Below are 8,929 nucleotides of genomic sequence, written 5' to 3' on the forward strand. Positions count from 1 at the left end.
GCCGCCGGCACCTGGAGGGGGGAAACGGACGCGTGGGGTCTACACGGAGGGGATCTTGCTGTGTGTCTGCCCCGGATGTTGCTCCAAAGTGTTCCTATGGGCTGACCTAACACAACCGGGTGGGGAGGTCCACTGGTCAAAGCCCGTCCGTGCAAAGTCAAAGGGGTAGATCCCGTGGTCAAACGCTACAGGGTTAGGCGGGACGGGGGCACTGGGGGTAGCAATGCCACCGGAGTGTCGCACCGGGCCCTCATACATGCGGGGTGGTGTGGTGGCATGTCCGAAGAGGCGGGACGCGTCTCCGGGGCGTGGCCCCCCTCACGGACGGCGATGACACGGTAGTAGACGTTCTGCGGTAACGATGCGGCGTCAATATTACTAAATACTCGGAGCGGGATAAAATCATGATTTTTTTTGCACGACGTGGGCACATGTACTATAGGAACGATGGTATTTTTTCTGAATTTTTGGTGATGGAGAAGTATCCGAAAAATTCCCTCTACGCGGATTGCCCTTCACGCGTCTACGGCTGTGGCCGGCGGCCTCCGGGGGCTAGCATGCTGCCAAATCTTGCACCGGCGGCCTCTCACAAGTCTGGAAGTGTTGTCGCGGTTGCAAACGCCCGGCACGCGTGTCTGGGGTGTGCCCCCCTAACGGACGGCGCTGTCGCCGGCACCTGGAGGGGGGAAACGGACGCGTGGGGTCTACACGGAGGGGATCTTGCTGTGTGCCTGCCCCGGATGTTGCTCCAAAGTGTTCCTATGGGCTGACCTAACACAACCGGGTGGGGAGGTCCACTGGTCAAAGCCCGTCCGTGTAAAGTCAAAGGGGTAGATCCCGTGGTCAAACGCTACAGGGTTAGGCGGGACGGGGGCACTGGGGGGTAGCAATGCCACCGGAGCATCACACCGGGCCCTCATACATGCGGCGTGGTGTGGTGGCATGTCCGAAGAGGCGGGACGCGTCCCCGGGGCGTGGCCCCCCTCACGGACGGCCATGACACAGTAGTAGACGTTCTGCCGTAATGATGCGGCGTCAATATTACTAAATACTAGGAGCGCGATAAAATCATGATTTTTTTTTGCACGACGCGGGCACATGTGCTATAGGCACGATGGAATTTTTCATATTTTTTGGTGATGGAGAAGTATCCGAAAAATTCCCACTACGCGGATTGCCCTTCGCGCGTCTACGGCTGTGGCCGGGGGCCTCCAGGGGCTAGCATGCCGCCAAATCTTGCGCCGGTGGCCTCTCACAAGTCTGGAAGTCTTGTCGCGATTGCAAACGCCTGGCACGCGTGTCCGGGGTGTGCCCCCTCACGGACGGCGCTGCCGCCGGCACCTGGACGGGGGAAACGGACGCGTGGGGTCTACACGGAGGGGATCTTGCTGTGGGTCTGCCCCGGATGTTGCTCCAAAGTGTTCCTATGGGCTGACCTAACACAACCGGGTGTGGAGGTCCACTGGTCAAAGCCCGTCCGTGCAAAGTCAAAGGGGTAGATCCCGTGGTCAAACGCTACAGGGTTAGGCGGGACGGGGGCACTGGGGGGTAGCAATGCCACCGGAGCATCGCACCGGGCCCACATACATGCGGGGTGGTGTGGTGGCATGTCCGAAGAGGCGGGACGCGTCTCCGGGGCGAGGCCCCCCTCACGGACGGCGATGACACGGTAGTAGACGTTCTGCGGTAACGATGCGGCGTCAATATTACTAAATACTCGGAGCGCGATAAAATCATGATTTTTTTTTGCACGACGTGGGCACATGTGTTATAGGAACGGTGGTATTTTTTCATATTTTTTGGTGATGGAGAAGTATCCAAAAAATTCCCTCTACGCGGATTGCCCTTCGCGCGTCTACGGCTGTGGCCGGCGGCCTCCGGGGGCTAGCATGCCGCCAAATCTTGCGCCGGCGGCCTCTCACAAGTCTGGAAGTGTTGTCGCGGTTGCAAAAGCCCGGCACGCATGTCCGGGGTGTGCCCCCCTCAGGGACGGCGCTGCCGCCGGCACCTGGAGGGGGGAAACGGACACGTGGGGTCTACACGGAGGGGATCTTGCTGTGGGTCTGCCCCGGATGTTGCTCCAAAGTGTTCCTATGGGCTGACCTAACACAACCGGGTGGGGAGGTCCACTGGTCAAAGCCCGTCCGTGCAAAGTCAAAGGGGTAGATCCCGTGGTCAAACGCTACAAGGTTAGGCGGGACGGGGGCACTGGGGGTAGCAATGCCACCGGAGCGTCGCACCGGGCCCTCATCCATGCGGGGTGGTGTGGTGGCATGTCCGAAGAGGCGGGACGCATCTCCGGGGCGTGGCCCCCCTCACGGACGGCGATGACACGGTAGTAGACGTTCTGCGGTAACGATGCGGAGTCAATATTACTAAATACTCGGAGCGCGATAAAATCATGATTTTTTTTGCACGACGTGGGCACATGTGCTATAGGAACGGTGGTATTTTTTCATAATTTTTGGTGACGGAGAAGTATCCGAAAAATTCCCTCTACGCGGATTGCCCTTCGCGCGTCTACGGCTGTGGCCGGCGGCCTCCAGGGGCTAGCATGCCGCCAAATCTTGCGCTGGTGGCCTCTCACAAGTCTGGAAGTCTTGTCGCGATTGCAAACGCCTGGCACGCGTGTCCGGGGTGTGCCCCCTCACGGACGGCGCTGCCGCCGGCACCTGGACGGGGGAAACGGACGCGTGGGGTCTACACGGAGGGGATCTTGCTGTGGGTCTGCCCCGGATGTTGCTCCAAAGTGTTCCTATGGGCTGACCTAACACAACCGGGTGTGGAGGTCCACTGGTCAAAGCCCGTCCGTGCAAAGTCAAAGGGGTAGATCCCGTGGTCAAACGCTACAGGGTTAGGCGGGACGGGGGCACTGGGGGGTAGCAATGCCACCGGAGCATCGCACCGGGCCCACATACATGCGGGGTGGTGTGGTGGCATGTCCGAAGAGGCGGGACGCGTCTCCGGGGCGAGGCCCCCCTCACGGACGGCGATGACACGGTAGTAGACGTTCTGCGGTAACGATGCGGCGTCAATATTACTAAATACTCGGAGCGCGATAAAATCATGATTTTTTTTTTGCACGACGTGGGCACATGTGTTATAGGAACGGTGGTATTTTTTCATAATTTTTGGTGATGGAGAAGTATCCAAAAAATTCCCTCTACGTGGATTGCCCTTCGCGCGTCTACGGCTGTGGCCGGCGGCCTCCGGGGGCTAGCATGCCGCCAAATCTTGCGCCGGCGGCCTCTCACAAGTCTGGAAGTGTTGTCGCGGTTGCAAAAGCCCGGCACGCATGTCCGGGGTGTGCCCCCCTCAGGGACGGCGCTGCCGCCGGCACCTGGAGGGGGGAAACGGACCCGTGGGGTCTACACGGAGGGGATCTTGCTGTGGGTCTGCCCCGGATGTTGCTCCAAAGTGTTCCTATGGGCTGACCTAACACAACCGGGTGGGGAGGTCCGCTGGTCAAAGCCCGTCCGTGCAAAGTCAAAGGGGTAGATCCCGTGGTCAAACACTACAGGGTTTGGCGGGACGGGGGCACTAGGGGTAGCAATGCCACCGGAGCATCGCACCGGGCCCTCATACATGCGGGGTGGTGTGGTGGCATGTCCGAAGAGGCGGGACGCGTCTCCGGGGCGTGGCCCCCCTCACGGACGGCGATGACACGGTAGTAGACGTTCGGCGGTAACGATGCGGCGTCTATATTACTAAATACTCGGAGCGCGATAAAATCATGATTTTTTTGCACGACGTGGGCACATGTGCTATAGGAACGATGGTATTTTTTCATAATTTTTGGTGATGGAGAAGTATCCGAAAAATTCCCTCTACGCGGATTGCCCTTCGCGCGTCTACGGCTGTGGCCGGCGGCCTCCGGGGGCTAGCATGCCACCAAATCTTGCGCCGGCGGCCTCTCACAAGTCTGGAAGTGTTGTCGTGGTTGCAAACGCCCAGCACGCGTGTCCGGGGTGTGCCCCCCTCACGGACGGCTCTGCCGCCGGCACCTGGAGGGGGGAAACGGACGCGTGGGGTCTACACGGAGGGGATCTTGCTGTGTGTCTGCCCCGGATGTTGCTCCAAAGTGTTCCTATGGGCTGACCTAACACAACCGGGTGGGGAGGTCCACTGGTCAAAGCCCGTCCGTGCAAAGTCAAAGGGGTAGATCCCGTGGTCAAACGCTACAGGGTTAGGCGGGACGGGGGCACTGGGGGTAGCAATGCCACCGGAGCGTCGCACCGGGCCCTCATACATGCGGGGTGGTGTGGTGGCATGTCCGAAGAGGCGGGACGCGTCTCCGGGGCGTGGCCCCCCTCATGGACGGCGATGACACGGTAGTAGACGTTCTGCGGTAACGATGCGGCGTCAATATTACTAAATACTCGGAGCGGGATAAAATCATGATTTTTTTTGCACGACGTGGGCACATGTACTATAGGAACGATGGGATTTTTTCTGAATTTTTGGTGATGGAGAAGTATCCGAAAAATTCCCTCTACGCGGATTGCCCTTCACGCGTCTACGGCTGTGGCCGGCGGCCTCCGGGGGCTAGCATGCTGCCAAATCTTGCACCGGCGGCCTCTCAGAAGTCTGGAAGTGTTGTCGCGGTTGCAAACGCCCGGCACGCGTGTCTGGGGTGTGCCCCCCTAACGGACGGCGCTGTCGCCGGCACCTGGAGGGGGGAAACGGACGCGTGGGGTCTACACGGAGGGGATCTTGCTGTGTGTCTGCCCCGGATGTTGCTCCAAAGTGTTCCTATGGGCTGACCTAACACAACCGGGTGGGGAGGTCCACTGGTCAAAGCCCGTCCGTGTAAAGTCAAAGGGGTAGATCCCGTGGTCAAACGCTACAGGGTTAGGCGGGACGGGGGCACTGGGGGTAGCAATGCCACCGGAGCATCGCACCGGGCCCTCATACATGCGGCGTGGTGTGGTGGCATGTCCGAAGAGGCGGGACGCGTCTCCGGGGCGTGGCCCCCCTCACGGACGGCCATGACACAGTAGTAGACGTTCTGCCGTAATGATGCGGCGTCAATATTACTAAATACTAGGAGCGCGATAAAATCATGATTTTTTTTGCACGACGCGGGTACATGTGCTATAGGCACGATGGAATTTTTTCATATTTTTTGGTGATGGAGAAGTATCCGAAAAATTCCCACTACGCGGATTGCGCTTCGCGCGTCTACGGCTGTGGCCGGCGGCCTCCAGGGGCTAGCATGCCGCCAAATCTTGCGCCGGTGGCCTCTCACAAGTCTGGAAGTCTTGTCGCGATTGCAAACGCCTGGCACGCGTGTCCGGGGTGTGCCCCCTCACGGACGGCGCTGCCGCCGGCACCTGGACGGGGGAAACGGACGCGTGGGGTCTACACGGAGGGGATCTTGCTGTGGGTCTGCCCCGGATGTTGCTCCAAAGTGTTCCTATGGGCTGACCTAACACAACCGGGTGGGGAGGTCCACTGGTCAAAGCCCGTCCGTGCAAAGTCAAAGGGGTAGATCCCGTGGTCAAACGCTACAAGGTTAGGCGGGACGGGGGCACTGGGGGTAGCAATGCCACCGGAGCGTCGCACCGGGCCCTCATCCATGCGGGGTGGTGTGGTGGCATGTCCGAAGAGGCGGGACGCGTCTCCGGGGCGTGGCCCCCCTCACGGACGGCGATGACACGGTAGTAGACGTTCTGCGGTAACGATGCGGCGTCAATATTACTAAATACTCAGAGCGCAATAAAATCATGATTTTTTTGCACGACTTGGGCACATGTACTATAGGAACGATGGTATTTTTTCAGAATTTTTGGTGATGGATAAGTATCCGAAAAATTCCCTCTACGCGGATTGCCCTTCGTGCGTCTACGGCTGTGGCCGGCGGCTTCCGGGGGCTAGCATGCTGCCAAATCTTGCGCCGGCGGCCTCTCACAAGTCTGGAAGTGTTGTCGCGGTTGCAAACTCCCGGCACGCGTGTCTGGGGTGTGCCCCCCTAACGTACGGCGCTGCCGCCGGCACCTGGAGGGGGGAAACGGACGCGTGGGGTCTACACGGAGGGGATCTTGCTGTGTGTCTGCCCCGGATGTTGCTCCAACGTGTTCCTATGGGCTGACCTAACACAACCGGGTGGGGAGGTCCACTGGTCAAAGCCCGTCCGTGCAAAGTCAAAGGGGAAGATCCCGTGGTCAAACACTACAGGGTTTGGCGGGACGGGGGCACTGGGGGGTAGCAATGCCACCGGAGCATCGCACCGGGCCCTCATACATGCGGGGTGGTGTGGTGGCATGTCCGAAGAGGTGGGACGCGTCTCCGGGGCGTGGCCCCCCTCACGGACGGCGATGACACGGTAGTAGACGTTCTACGGTAACGATGCGGCGTATATATTACTAAATACTCGGAGCGCGATAAAATCATGATTTTTTTGCATGACGTGGGCACATGTGCTATAGGAACGATGGTATTTTTTCATAATTTTTGGTGATGGAGAAGTATCCGAAAAATTCCCTCTACGCGGATTGCCCTTCGCGCGTCTACGGCTGTGGCCGGCGGCCTCCGGGGGCTAGCATGCCGCCAAATCTTGCGCCGGCGGCCTCTCACAAGTCTGGAAGTGTTGTCGCGGTTGCAAACGCCCGGCACGCGTGTCCGGGGTGTGCCCCCCTCACGGACGGCGCTGCCGCCGGCACCTGGAGGGGGAAACGGACGCGTGGGGTCTACACGGAGGGGATCTTGCTGTGTGTCTGCCCCGGATGTTGCTCCAAAGTGTTCCTATGGGCTGACCTAACACAACCGGGTGGGGAGGTCCACTGGTCAAAGCCCGTCCGTGCAAAGTCAAAGGGGTAGATCCCGTGGTCAAACGCTACAGGGTTAGGCGGGACGGGGGCACTGGGGGGTAGCAATGCCACCGGAGCGTCGCACCGGGCCCTCATACATGCGGGGTGGTGTGGTGGCATGTCCGAAGAGGCGGGATGCGTCTCTGGGGCGTGGCCCCCCTCACGGACGGCGATGACACGGTAGTAGACGTTCTGCGGTAACGATGCGGCGTCAATATTACTAAATAATCGGAGCGCGATAAAATCATGATTTTTTTGCACGACGTGGGCACATGTGCTATAGGAACGATGGTATTTTTTCATAATTTTTGGTGACGGAGAAGTATCCGAAAAATTCCCTCTGCGCGGATTGCCCTTCGCGCGTCTACGGCTGTGGCCGGCGGCCTCCGGGGGCTAGCATGCCGCCAAATCTTGCACCGGCGGCCTCTCACAAGTCTGGAAGTGTTGTCGCGGTTGCAAACGCCCGGCACGCGTGTCCGGGGTGTGCCCCCCTCACGGACGGCGCTGCCGCCGGCACCTGGAGGGGGGAAACGGACACGTGGGGTCTACACGGAGGGGATCTTGCTGTGGGTCTGCCCCGGATGTTGCTCCAAAGTGTTCCTATGGGCTGACCTAACACAACCGGGTGGGGAGGTCCATTGGTCAAAGCCCGTCCGTGCAAAGTCAAAGGGGTAGATCCCGTGGTCAAACGCTACAGGGTTAGGCGGGACGGGAGCACTGGGGGGTAGCAATGCCACCGGAGCGTCGCACCGGGCCCTCATACATGCGGGGTGGTGTGGTGGCATGTCCGAAGAGGCGGGACGCGTCTCCGGGGCGTGGCCCCCCTCACGGACGGCGATGACACGGTAGTAGACGTTCTGCGGTAACGATGCGGCGTCAATATTACTAAATACTCGGAGCGCGATAAAATCATGATTTTTTTTGCATGACGTGGGCACATCTGCTATAGGAACGATGGTATTTTTTCATAATTTTTGGCGATGGAGAAGTATCCGAAAAATTCCCTCTACGCGGATTGCCCTTCGCGCGTCTACGGCTGTGGCCGGCGGCCTCCGGGGGCTAGCATGCCGCCAAATCTTGCGCCGGCGGCCTCTCACAAGTCTGGAAGTGTTGTCGCGGTTGCAAACGCCCGGCAGGCGTGTCCGGGGCGTGCCCCCCTCACGGACGGCGCTGCCGCCGGCACCTGGAGGGGGGAAACGGACGCGTGGGGTCTACACGGAGGGGATCTTGCTGTGTGTCTGCCCCGGATGTTGCTCCAAAGTGTTCCTATGGGCTGACCTAACACAACCGGGTGGGGAGGTCCACTGGTCAAAGCCCGTCCGTGTAAAGTCAAAGGGGTAGATCCCGTGGTCAAACGCTACAGGGTTAGGCGGGACGGGGGCACTGGGGGTAGCAATGCCACCGGAGCGTCACACCGGGCCCTCATACATGCGGCGTGGTGTGGTGGCATGTCCGAAGAGGCAGGACGCGTCTCCGGGGCGTGGCCCCCCTCACGGACGGCCATGACACGGTAGTAGACGTTCTGCTGTAACGATGCGGCGTCAATATTACTAAATACTAGGAGCGCGATAAAATCATGATTTTTTTTTTGCACGACGCGGGCACATGTGCTATAGGAACGATGGAATTTTTTCATAATTTTTGGTGATGGAGAAGTATCCGAAAAATTCCCACTACGCGGATTGCCCTTCGCGCGTCTACGGCTGTGGCCGGCGGTCTCCAGGGGCTAGCATGCCGCCAAATCTTGCGCCGGCGGCCTCTCACAAGTCTGGAAGTCTTGTCGCGATTGCAAACGCCCGGCACGCGTGTCCGGGGTGTGCCCCCTCACGGACGGCGCTGCCGCCGGCACCTGGAAGGGGGAAACGGACGCGTGGGGTCTACACGGAGGGGATCTTGCTGTGGGTCTGCCCCGGATGTTGCTCCAAAGTGTTCCTATGGGCTGACCTAACACAACCGGGTGTGGAGGTCCACTGGTCAAAGCCCGTCCGTGCAAAGTCAAAGGGGTAGATCCCGTGGTCAAACGCTACAGGGTTAGGCGGGACGGGGGCACTGGGGGTAGCAATGCCACCGGAGCGTCGCACCGGGCCCTCATACATGCGGGGTGGTGTGGTGGCATGTCC

This window comes from Triticum urartu, chromosome 6A (assembly GCF_056163025.1).
Source record: "Triticum urartu cultivar PI428250 chromosome 6A, HENAU_Tu73, whole genome shotgun sequence".
Lineage (NCBI taxonomy): Eukaryota > Viridiplantae > Streptophyta > Magnoliopsida > Poales > Poaceae > Triticum > Triticum urartu.